This window comes from Orcinus orca, chromosome 9 (genome assembly GCF_937001465.1).
Source record: "Orcinus orca chromosome 9, mOrcOrc1.1, whole genome shotgun sequence".
Classification (NCBI taxonomy): Eukaryota; Metazoa; Chordata; class Mammalia; order Artiodactyla; family Delphinidae; genus Orcinus; species Orcinus orca.
In genome coordinates, this window is record NC_064567.1 from 23,046,439 (window position 1) to 23,059,896 (window position 13,458).

General features: G+C 38.7%; 1 protein-coding gene across 5 annotated transcripts in view; it reads left to right on the forward strand.

Annotated features, from left to right (window-relative positions):
- TNPO3 (transportin 3) overlaps positions 1–13,458 on the forward strand; it is an 81,117-nt gene that overhangs the window by 542 nt on the left and 67,117 nt on the right. Inside the window, exon 2 of one of the 5 annotated variants that reach the window (XM_049715011.1) lies at positions 7,974–8,025. The exons of 3 other annotated variants lie outside the window; for them this stretch is intronic. The gene's annotated coding sequence lies outside the window, so the exon portion shown is untranslated. Of the gene's footprint in view, positions 1–7,973; positions 8,026–11,435; positions 11,597–13,458 lie in introns of all 5 variants that reach the window. One more of the 5 variants, XM_033432489.2, reaches the window with a different exon arrangement.

Below are 13,458 nucleotides of genomic sequence, written 5' to 3' on the forward strand. Positions count from 1 at the left end.
CCTCGGCTGGAGCCGGCGCCCGGCCGTTGGCCTCCTTAGGTCTTCCTTGGGGAGGAGCTGCTGCCGCGGGGTGGGGCTGCGAAGCTACATCTACGCGGCTTTTCGGAAACTAGTTGCAGCTGGCCGGTCGCGAAGTGGCCCTTTCCCCACCCCGTAGAATCTGGTTTGTAGGTCCTGTACTTCTCGCTCGTGGCTTCGATCTGGTCCTCTAAGTTTCACCCTTGCTACTACTTGTTTCTTAGGCCTTGCTTTTCCGTTTTGTCTTTCTTCAACCAAATCCAAGCCCAGTCTTTCTCTGTCTTCCACTTAAGGATGTTTTATCCATCTCTCTTCGGTGTCCAGGTGTTAACTCCGGCAATTTCTTCCCACTCATAGCCTTACATCTCACTGTTTCTTGCTGCTTTTCACTCTAGTTTGAGTACATTATTCTCGAAACTTCTCAGGTTTGTAGATCCTTATACACGTGAGTTTTCCGCGTGTTTTGGAGTGCAACATAACGTAAAGAAAAAAAATCAATTCTCGTTTCAGAAAATCTTTGCAGTTCTCATTTTGCAGCATATTGGTTTTCTAACCTCTTTCCCCTGATTTTTAGCTTCTTTATAAGATACGGGTATCGTAGCTGCCTTGATTATTACAGATAATTGTGTCAGCATCCAATGAGGGGTTAATTGCAACCTATTATACTTATTGTATTTCTGCGTTCTTTGAATCTCGTGTATTATATTTCCTCCTCTAATTTTCCTACTTACCCTTGCAGTGCTTTAATTCAGTGTGATAATGTGTACTTGGTCATATTGCTGACTTTACCTTTCTTATTTTTGCATTTTATATGCCTAAGTATGTTTTAAAATTTGCTCCTTCCCCTTCCATTTCTTTTTTTAAACTCATAACTAGTACTTAAAGATGCTCTGCCCTTTTGAATCAGCTCCTAGGCTGTGAGTGCATAATAAGTATTTAAAAATTTGCAACTTTGAATATTACACTTAAAAAAAAAATCGGGAACCCAAGTCCTGGGTGAAGAGAAAGGGAGAGAAAGGAATAAGACTGACTGTAGGCTACATGGGAAGAGAAAGGAATAAGACTCACTGTAGGCTACACAGGAAAATCATTCATATGTGGTCTGTCTTAGTGTTTAGTTAGTTTTTGTGATCTGGGGAGCCACACGTCCCTTATCTTAAAGTTTTCAAAGTAAAAATAGGAGAAATGCTACACCATACCAAAAGTCAGCCTTCCCTACTAAACCTGCTTATTGCTGTATGTATTTTAAATCAGTATTTTAGTGCTTACCATGTACCAGCAACTGCTAGGTGTTGGTATATGGAAATGAACCAGACAAAAAAAATCTTTGCTTGGCACAAAAACATCTTTGCTTGTGATGTTTAAACGAGTTAATACCTACAAAGAGCTTAACAAAGTTCTTGGAACCTAGAACTCAAAATATGTTAGTAATTGTTATTTAAATATTAGTCACTTAGTTTCCACTAGTCTCTGTTACAGCCTTACATCATCACCATCATCATTATTATCAGTATTTACAGTCAGGTCCCAACAGGAACAGATGGCACACTTGAAATAGGCTAATTTGAGGAGGGTTTGTTTTATAAAGGTACTGTTTATAAAGATGTGGATATAATGGGGTACCACAAAAGATGGTGTAGTACCCTGTAGCCAAACTGTTAACAGCCCTAAGCTGTTAACAGCCAGAAGAGGTAAGAGAGAGAGTGGTTACTTCTTGGACTCTCAGGAGAAGTATGGAGTTGGCTGCCTTGAGAGGAATTGTAGTTTTCAGTGGAAGGGGCATAGCCAGCATGAGGTGATTCTGCAGGGAGGAAGCTGGAGGAATAAATATCTACACCTTATTCTCCTAACTTCCTCCTGGGATTCCCCATTGGGCAAACCTAACCCTAAGCTAGGGGACTCAGGAACCTGTTGATCTGTTCCATAGAGGTCAGCATACTGGGGCAGAAAACATGGTAGAGAAGAGTGGAAAAGTGGACCTGGAAAATAGTACAGTCACACATCATAATTTTTAGGCAACTTCAGCATCTGGATTGACAATTCAGCTAACACTTTGGCTTCTTAATTCCTTTACTTTTTTCTAAGCCACCTGGTCACACAGTCACATCTTGGAACTTGTCATTGCTAAAAAGTCACCAACCCCCCCCTAAATCACTAACTCATGCATTGAGCTCCGATCACACAACCAACTTAAATTCTTCTAGTTTGCTGGCTCAGGAATCTCAAGTAACGTCATGTAATAGTTTTTACTTTTTTGAAATCTTACATAATTTTAATTTTATCAAAATAAAAAACTTATTAATTTATTGTTAATTTAGTAATAAAAGTTACTGTTAAAATTTTAAAGATTTAAGCCAAACTTTAAAAACTTTCTAAAGTTATAAAATGGGAATAGTTTTACAAAATTTAGGAAGAAAAAAGAGCAGTTTCATAGTTTCTCCTATGAAAGATGAAGATTTAGGCTTCCTCCGCTTCCTCACACCCCATCACTCATAGGTATACCTGTGGTATACCACATTTTTGGTTAACATAGGTATACTACATTTCTGGTTAAATCATTACACATTGTGAATCATGAAGTGTGTATACCATGATAATTTCTTTTTTGTGCAACTTTTTTTTTGGTGGTAATCATTACCTTTTTCTTTTTTTCACGTTTGCCTTATTTTCTATATATCTACAGTAATTCATCCCAAACTCTCTGTTAGTAAGTGTAAATATCCTCTTAGTATGTTCACACTTTTTTGGTGGAAGGAAACCTCTCCCGAGAGCCCTCTATCTCTCTGCTTCAGTCTGGCCTGGTTGTTCTCCAGGTCTCTTGCATAATTATTCTGGCATCTCACTGTCCTAGGGAATTCCTTTTTCTTTCTTGTATTGGATGTGCTGAATCCTGGATCCCATGATCTTTTCTTGAATTACTCCCTCATTTGACAGAGAATTGAGAGGGGAAACTTCATCTCTTCACTCTCATTGTTGGTCTTTTTTCTTGGACCACTTTTACCCTGAGAGTTCTCTAGTCTTCTGCCTGGAGGTTATGAACTAGGCTGCCAGTGGCAGGTAGGAGAATGAACTGGAGGATGAATCTAAATGCTAAGTATGTAGACTTTAGTTTATTTAATCTGTTTTCAGTATGATACTCCTGTCCTTAGGTGAGTCTGTTGTCCAAGAGTCCAGAGTCACTCTACTTCAGTCTCTGCAAAGTAAACCTTGAGTTTTCTGTGATGGTGGGAGGATAGTATAGTAGCCTGGCCCCTCAGAGTCAGGGAGAAAATCTAGGAAACTAAACCGCTTATACAGATTTTGAAGCCATTCCTTTGTTATTTGTTCTATCTGTGCATCTGCCTTCAGGTGTATCTCAGTACTTCTAATTCTTGAGCCTTACTGGGATTTTGGAATTAGTTTGCCTCTTGGCTTCCCCCATTCTTATCCCTTCCCCCTCCCTGCTATCAGGCAAATTTCAACTTTCTCAGGCCTTCTCTGAGAGTTAACAGTCACCCAGCAGCTTTCTCCTTTTCACAGTTTTGTTAATACCATTCGTGTTTCCATTTTCTGTCCTTGTGGGTTCTCTCATCCTTGGGGAAAAAAAATCTTTTTACTCTGATTTTGGAGGGAATTTGAGGGCAAACAGATGTTTCAATCAGTTAAATTGTGTTAAACAGAAGTCTTAGTTCTTGAATTTCATCAAAACCTTATCCCATTAACTGGCCCTTTTTCTTTGTTAGGTCTTGTCTTTTTCCAGGGACTGTCGTTCTCATCCCTTTCTTCAATATACCACCAACCCTTCACCTCTGATTGGTAGAACTTGAGCATGTGTATCCAATTGCTTCTTCTGTCCGATTTTAGTGCTCTGCATCTTATTATCTGAATTCTCAGGAACCTTGATCTTTGGGTTATCCTGTGTCTCACTTGTATCCTAAAACTCCCTCTTTACTGGATCCTTCCCATCAGCATTCACACAGCTGTAGTATCTCCCGGAATAAGCAAATGGTTTTTTGTGGGGAGGGGATTCAGCCTTTGTCTGGTTATATGATATTTTAATTTTTTTCTTACCTTTGGACTTTTACTATTACTTTTCCCCAATCCTGTCTTCAAATGAAGAAATTAGCCCATCTTTTCAAAGCCTAGCTAGCTTAAATTCTTTCTCCTTAAAGTCTTAACAGATTCTCTTCCGCTGAAAGTCATTTCTGCCCCTGCCCCAACACCAAAAGCACTTTAATTGTATTTATCATTTTTTTAACCTTTTTGAAGATTTGTTTTGTCTCCCCCAATAGACAGTAGGATCCTTTCAGATGTTTATATAATCTGATACCCATAGTTGAAGGAATAAACCATGATTATTAAGAAATGATCAGGCTTCCCTGGTGGTGCAGTGGTTGAGAGTCCGCCTGCAGATAAAGGGGACACGGGTTCGTGCCCCGGTCCGGGAATATCCCACATGCCGCGGAGCGGCTGGGCCCATGAGCCAAGGACGCTGAGCCTGCGTGTCCGGAGCCTGTGCTCCGCGAGAGGCCACAACAGTGAGAGGCCCGCGTACCGCAAAAAAAAAAAAAAAAAAGATCAAGATCTCTGACAGTTTCTTTTTGAACATCTTTACTGGAGTATAATTGCTTTACAAGGGTGTGTTAGTTTCAGCTTTATAACAAAGTGAATCAGCTATACATATATCCCCATACCTCCTCCCTCTTGCGTCTCCCTCCCACTCTCCCTATCCCACCCCTCTAGGTGGACACAAAGCATGGAGCTGATCTCCCTGTGCTATGCAGCTGCTTCCCACTAGCTATCTATTTCACGTTTGGTAGTATATATGAGTCCATGCCACTCTTTCACTTCGTCCCAGCTTCCCCTTCCCCCTCCCTGTGTCCTCAAGTCCATTCTCTACGTCTCCGTCTTTATTCCTGTCCTGCCCCTAGGTTCTTCAGAACCATTTTTTTCTTTTTTTAGATTCCAAATATATGTGTTAGCATATGATATTTGTTTTTCTCTTTCTGACCTACTTCACTCTGTATGACTGACTCTAGGTCCATCCACCTCACTACAAATAACTCAATTTCGTTTCTTTTTATGGCTGAGTAATATTCCATTGAGTAATATATATGTGCCACATCTTCTTTATCCATTCATCTGTCGACAGACACTCAGGTTGCTTCCATGTCCTGGGTATTGTAAATAGAGCTGCAATGAACATTGTGGTACATGACTCATTTTGAATTATGGTTTTCTCAGGGTATATGCCCAGTATTGGGATTGCTGGATCGTATGGTAGTTCTATTTTTAGTTTTTTAAGGAACCTCCGTACTGTTCTCCATAGTGGCTGTATCAGTTTACATTCCCATCAACAGTGCAAGAGGGTTCCCTTTTCTCCACACCCTCTCCAGCATTTATTGTTTGTAGATTTTTTGATGATGGCCATTCTGACTAGTGTGAGGTGATACCTCATTGTAGTTTTGATTTGCATTTCTCTAATGATTAGTGATGCATTCTTTCATGTGTTTGTTGGCAGTCTGTAGACACACAATTTCTTAAAAATGTTCCTGAATGCATAGCTGCTTGTAGCACCTCCAAAGGGGCAGTTGGATGACTCAGATTTGTCTTTTTCTATGAATTTCATTTATTTTTGCTGCTTCTCTCTAACATATCTATGGATGATTGAAAATAAACAATATTATTCAGTCTCCTATGATGCTCTATTTTCAGTCTTTCCAATCTTTTTTTAAAAAGCAGTCTTTATGAGATAAGTTTTTATTACCCTCATTTTATGCTTTTGAATGACTTGAGTACAGAAAAGGAGAGGAACTTTTTGACACAATAAGCCTTTCTTGAAGTGGTCACTAAGTGACATTTTAAACCAAAAATCTGTTTTAGAGTAGTCACAAAACATGCAGTGTAGTAGCATAGTGTTTTCATTTTCAATTTGAAATTGATAAAGAATTCCCTGGTGGTCCAGTGGTTAGGACTCTGTACTTTCACTCAGAGGGCTCCGGGTTCAGTCCCTGGTTGGGAAATTAAGATCCCACAAGCTGCGCACCGTGGCTGGGGAAAAAAAAAATCTACTTTAGTTGAAAACAGAAAATGTAGTAACTAAAATTGTGCCATATAAAGTAGCATCCAAAACAGTACAGTCCCTAAGAAAATTAACGAAAAAATGAAATTGGTAAGGAACAGAATTTGCCTGGTTTGTTTCAAAACCACTTTGAATAATATACGTTTTGAAAAACTATTATCCTTACTTCCCTCTTCCCCATACTTACTAATCTTGGGTCATTTAGTATAGTTATAATGATCCTGGTGACAATAGATTTGCTATAACGGTATAATTTGGACATGGTTCAGCCCATGCTATGAGTTAGCATCTTTTCTCTTTCTCTGGTATTTGTATAAAACAGCCATTTTCTGAAGAATCTACATTCATTAAGCTTTTTTTCCACCAAAATTCTTGGAAACAGCCTACAGCCATGTTTTTGTTTTATGGGCTAGGCAGATATCACTGATGTCTTCCAAGTGTTTTAAAAGACAAAATTATTTTGAGACAGATCTTAAAGGAAGCCTATTTAACAGTGGACTGCTCTGAATACTTAGTAGTTTCCTTTGTCTACCTCTAGTAACCAAAATTAGTAGACAGTGCAGAAACCAATGGAAGCAAAGACCATCTCTTTATAGGGCTAATTAATTGTGCTACTCATTTTTTTTTTTTTTTTTTTTTTTTGCGGTACGCGGGCCTCTCACCGCTGTGGCCTCTCCAGTTGCGGAGCACAGGCTCCGGACGCGCAGACTCAGCGGCCATGGCTCACGGGCCCAGCCGCTCCGCAGCACGTGGGATCTTCCCGGACTGGGGCACAAACCCGCGTACCCTGAATCGGCAGGCAGACTCTCAACCACTGCGCCACCAGGGAAGCCCAGTCAAGTGACTCTTAAAACATAAAGATGTTTTTGAAAGGCAAGCCTTCTAGAAAATAAAAAATGTTCGTGTACAACTTCTTTGGCGTCAGTTAGTTCAGTGAACATAGGAATACTGTATACTTTGCATTGCTGGAAAATGGGAGTGTGTAAGTAAATGATAAAAACCAAAGACCTTTCAACTGAATAGTATACCACTCTGGCTATATTGTCTAATATGATTGCCATTACCCACATGGCTATTGTGGCTGTTTCAATTTAAGTTAATTAAAATGAAGTTAAAATCAATTCCTTAGTTGCACTGCCACATTCCAAGTCTTGGACAGTGCAGATATAGTCATTTCATGTCCTTGTTGTATTGGAACTTATGAATGAGAATTTGTGATGGTATTTCTGTTGGCATGATAGTCTGTTATCTGGTGGCATTCATCTGTATTTGGATTAGTTTATTTCTCATCTTCCCAGGCCTTGGACCAGAGTCAATGGTTTGAAACAGGATATAAAATCTGGATACTGCTACATTTTCTAAGTTGCCATTTTAACCATTTTTAGGCATACAGTTCAGTGGCATTAAGTACATTCATGTTGTGCAATCATCACCACCACCCATCTCTGGAACTTTTTCGTCTTCCCAAACTAAAACTCTACCTATTAAAGAATAATTCTCCATCCCCTCCTCTCTTCAGCCCCTGGTAACCACCATTCTACTTTTTTTTTCCTCTCGGAATTTGACTACTCCAATTACCTTATGAGTAGAATGATACAATATTTTCCTTTTGGTGTTTGGCTTATTTCACTTAGAATAATATCTTCAAGGTTCATCATGTTGTAGACTATGTCAGAATTTCATTCCTTTTTAAAAATTATGATGAAATACCCATAGCATAAAATTTACCACTTTAACCATTTTTAAGTGTGTAGTTCAGTGGCTTTAAGTACATTCACATTGTTGTGTAACCATCATCACCATGCATCTCCAGAATGTTTTTCATCTTGTAAAAATGAAAATCTGTACCCATTAAAACACAGTTAACTAACTCCCCATTTCTCTCTCCCTACAGCCCCTGGCAACCACCATTCTGCTTTTTGTCTCCATGAACTTGACTACTCTAGGTACCTCATATAAGTAGAATCATACAGTATTTGTCCTTTTGTGACTGGCTTTTTTCACTTAACATAGTGTTCTCAGGGTTCATCCATGTTGTAGAATGTGTCAGAATTTCATCCCTTTTTAAGGCTGAATAATATTGTGTGTACCACATTCTGTTTACCTATTCATCTGTTGGTACACACTTGGGTAGCTTCCACGTTTTGGCTATTGTGAATACTGTTATGAGCACAGGTGTACAAATATCTGTTGGAGTCCCTGCTTTCAGTTCTTCTGAGTATATCACCAGAAGGGGAATTGCTGGATCATATGGTAATTCTATGTTTTTTTTGAGGAACTGACATACTATTTTCTAGATTTCACAGAATTTTAAGCTCTTGGTGTTTTTTGTTTTTTTGTTTTGTTTTGGCCGAGCTATGTGGCATGCGGGATCTTAGTCCCCAACCTGGATCGAATCTGTGCCTCCTACAGTGGAAGCGTGGAGTCTTAACCAGTGGACCGCCAGAGAAGTCCCATAAGCTCTGTTGAACTTAAGAACATTTAATTCTTAGAAAGTTGCGCTTGCTCAGATTACCTCTCCTGTGTTTCCCTAGCTTGTACCCTGGTACTGAAATATTACCAGAGAGTGTTGTATTGTTATATAGGTGAAGTTCCAGAGAGAAGCTTTATTTCTCTTTACTGGAAGTTCACAGTACTGCTAATGGGGATAATTTTGTAGTGTTTGGCATGCAGAACCCCTTGAAAGTACCGATTTAATTTTCGTCTTTCTGGTTAGACTTCCCAAAATGAAAATATTATGAAATTTGTATTTTTTTTTCTTTTGGTAAGAAATTTTCTGTTAACAGAGTTTACATTATATTTTTTACTTTTTTTTTCAAGTCCACTGCACTCTTCAGTTTTTCTCCATATTAACTGTTTACTTGTATTTTCTGTCTCAGCCATAGTTAACACCATTTATACAGATGGCCCTAAAGCAGAATACACTTAGAACTAGTCTTAAAAAGGTACATGTTTTTACATAAGCACTCAGAGTTTTCTAACACTATAATGCATTTTTTATTAAACCTTAAGCTAGACATCTCATATTTCTATACAGTTAAGAAACTTGAATCTTCAGCATTGTGTTAGTGTATGCTTAGTATGTCTGATAGTACTCTCATTCTTCAGGTTTATACGAATTGTTATAAAACTTGCTCAGATAGGCAGGAATAGAGACCGGTGACTAAAGGAAATCCATTTTCTATATTTTGGCTTTCAGGAAGCCTTCACATGGGCTACCCATTTGCTTCAAAAGCTTGAAATGGTTTCAAGCTTGGCATTTTCTACTTTTTTTTTTTTTTTTTGCGGTACGCGGGCCTCTTACTGTTGTGGCTTCTCCCCGTTGCGGAGCACAGGCTCCGGACGCGCAGGCTCAGCGGCCATGGCTCACGGGCCCAGCCGCTCCGCGGCACGTGGGATCCTCCCAGACCGGGGCACGAACCCGTGTCCCCTGCATCGGCAGGCAGACTCTCAACCACTGTGCCACCAGGGAAGCCCAACATTTTCTACTTTTAAAGCAGGGCTGCCTAATATAATTAGTAAGGCCCACAGTGAATTGATTATCAAGGAATGAATGCTTCAGTCACTCAAAACCCAAGCTGACCTTATGGATCCAGATTTATTTATCTTTTTTCAGGGCCGTTCTTGAGGTTAATATTCACATGCATAGGTGGCTGAGGGTTTTTAATTTGGATAGGGATTCTTTACAGTTGTTGAGGAAAAATTTTGGCAAAATTTCTCAGTATCATATTATGTGTGAGCCACAGCTACAGATTTGAGCCAAAGTTTATTTGATAGAGGCCATTATGACACAGGATTGTTTGAAAATGCTTGTCCCAGAAATACTGGGATTTCCTCAGAAACTCAGGAGACCACAGCGTGCAGTGCTGTAGTCATTTGGTCTTACTGATTCCTTTCATTGAGATCAAGATAGAGTAATGCATATGGGCACTACCATCTTCCAACATTGTCTTGAAGATAAGAGTGTTTGAGTATTTCTCCTGGAATTTGAATAGCTTATGATGTTTTAAAGAATTATTTTTAGCCAGGAATCTCTTTCCTCCTATAAGGGAAATAATATCTCCCTCTTAATTATCTATTCAGTTATTATGGGGATGGCTGTGAAAATGTAAATTGGCTGAACTTATCTCTATAAATGAGCTTTTTTGCTTCTAGAAAACTTGTTTATGCATACATGGGTAGTCTATGGTTCTGGGAGCTTGCTTGGGGCTTTATGATTATTTTTCACTTACACTCTGCTTTTGGAGTTGGGAGTTGTTTACTCATCACTGCTGTGGTGAAGGTATTAGCTAAGTTTCATTTCACCATAGTTTCTGTATTTCAGACCATCTTGCAAAACAAATTATTTTGAAAGATAACAATTTTAGGTAGTGATGGTTTTCTTTTGAGATCTATAGCTTATATTTTTCCTAGTATCCATTCATACCATTTTCTCTTCTGAAAACCATCAGAAAGTACTTGTGACAGACCTAGCAATTTATCTTAAATTTGTAAAATTTTCATAAAGGATTAGATACAAAAACTTAAGACAGTTGACTGACAAAAAATTCCTTTCTCTTTTTCAGGTTAATAAGACTAGTTTGTTCTTTACCTGTCTCATGAAAATGACTTTTTCTTGATTTGGGAAATTCTGATTTTCTAGCTCTATACCATATTGGTACAAGGCATGTGTCTATAATGTTGCAGTGTCTGATTGACTGTTTTTTAGGGGTTCTTTTTACTGTGCTCTTGCCTGGTCTGCTCCTCCTTCCAGTATACTATAAATCTTTATTTAATAGATGTATTATTCACTAATTGAAATGTTTTTAAAAAGTACAGCAGTCTTACACATTTATTCTTACTTATCAAATTTCATTGAAATATTTGTATTTCCAGAACCTAATTTTCTATTTGCCAGAGCTCTTCTGTTTTCAGTGAAGTATTTTTAAGTAATGCTGCTTAATTTGAGGAGTTTTTGTATAGGATTAACTAGCAGCTCTAATCTGCTTCTGATTCTTGGCAGCTGATGAATCCTTAGGCCCCCCTATCTGGGTGTGTACTTGCAATGTTAAGGGTCTGCTCAGTGATTTCCGTTGATTAGGCAGTTTTAGAACTGTTAGTGTAGAAGTGAGTCTTGGAGCAGTCGTGACCGTTAAAGAAAAAAGGGCAAGTACTTTTAGGATCTGCTGTGAAGTATAATGAAAGACTTAGAGCATGTTAGTGAAAGGATTGCTGGGCCATAGCCTGCTTCATATTCATCACATAGTCATGGAAATATCTTTTGAAAAGACTGATAATAAAGGCCTGTTCTGCTACTGCTTTGTGAAATGGAAGATTGGAATTAGTTGCTTAAATGGAAAATGTTCTCTTGTTGCAGCCTCTTTGAAATGTGCTGCTAGTGGGAGCTGCAGCTTCCTCCTGCTGACTCTGAGCCCCAGGCTTCGGTTGAGATGGTCCTTTCAGAAATGTGGAGCTTAGTCCAAGCCTGGATTTCAGTGGGTAGCACCTGGCATCTGTGGCTAGAAAGTCCTATGAAGTGTAAGTGCTTTATTCTCTCCTTGTAAAGAATCCCTTTTCCTTTCTTCTTTCTGCAGCTTAGCAGAGGGGAAGAACAGTGAGCAATGTACTACAGTATCTGAGGTATCAGGATTTGGTTGCATTTTCTTAATGATTCAGTGATCAAAACAGGATTACTTGTTTTTTGGACACCAACAATTCTTAAACCCTCCTGGAATTCAAAATAAAGGGACAAATTATGACCGCTTAATATATAGTACTGGCAGTATCATCCTGGGTAATTTTTCACTGACAGTTTACTTAGTAGACTGTGATATTCAAGTTTCCCAGGTTTCTTTAGAGGTCAGTTTTGTATTTCGTTCTTGTTCCAAAAGACAAATATTTGAAGAGAGGCACATTTGACCAGTGGGTGAGGCAGCATCAAGATAAATAAGGATGCTTGAAATGAGAAGACAGTTCTTTTTCACTTCGGTTCTACTTGACACATTTACACAAGGAGCAGTATGGGAATTTTCCTAAGACCGATTCCTCATAGAATTGTCCTAGGAAATACATTTAGCTGCCATCTATATTTTAGTTTAGTTAAAAAACAGAAAACTATGATAACATAATGAGCGTTAGAAGATGCAAAGTTTATATTTGGTTTAGTTGCCTGGGGTTACCTGTTATTCTCCTTTTTTTTTTCTATTTCAGAAATACTGGTAATATTTTAAAGTAAGGTCATTCCAGAAAAGACTCCCATTTTGGGGAGACTTTAAATTTCCCTTCACTGAAATTTTTCTGAGATTCTTAAATCTTCCGATTTAAGAATAGGAAAATATTGAGCTGCTTCTCATTGCTAAAGCAAAATATATATTTAAAACAAAACAGAACCAAGGCTCCAACTGGGTAAGGCAAGTAAAGTTCTACAAATGAGGACTCTGAATGAAAAAGGTCCTTTCAGGGCCTTTGTTTTCTTTATCTGTAAACTGGATTCCTTGTTTTTTCTTGCCCTTTCTCTCTCTAAACATTGTGGATTCTGTTCTTATAGCTTACTCCCAATCCAGTAAGTATCTCAGCTACCTAGTAAAAGAATGGGCTTCATGTTTGGGAAAACAAAGAGGTGTTATAGATTTATGAGATGATAGTATCTTGTCATTTTGCTTCATATTTAATAATTTAAAATATATTTGTTTAAATGGCTCTATGGCCAGGAGATTTTGAGAGAGGCAGAAATAATTAAGGTTCTTTACTTTTGAAGAGCTTACAGTCTATTAAAAAAGGTGAACAAAGGCCCAAATAATTACAATATAAAGTTCTACAATTGAGCTGTTACAGTCAAGGGTACGTTGGTAGTAAGGAAAAAGGATTACTCCTCCAATATTTTCTCTTTATTTCTGGCTTTCAGGAGTTTGAATATGATGTGTTTAGCATTTGTTTGTTTGTTTGGGGGAGTGGGGGACAGTAACATTCTCTGTTGCCCTTGTCTACTGTAGTCTTTAGCAGTTCCAGTGTCCAGTGTTCTCATTGGTGGGGCTTTCTCAGTGATTCTGTCCTCCCCTGTGGCATTCATGCTCTGCCTTGCATCTGGCAGATCTTGTGCAGGATAAATTTTTTTTGCCCTTCCTTCAGTGGTAGGAGACCTCTGTGGTGTTATTGTTATAGTATCATGGGCTCAAGACGGTTTTATGCCCTGTCCTTTAAGGGTAGAGGTGTTTTTCCTTTACCCTTACTGCAACAGCAATGGGTCTTACTTAACCTATAAGCCTTGAGGGTAACATCATTTGCTGCCCTTCCCATACCAGTTAAGGCTTTTGTTCAGTAGGGGAGAAGGGTCTAGTCAGAGCTTTTTGTGTCCTTTCTGCTATTGTGGCTACTCCTGTCCTCCGAGACTGTACCACCAA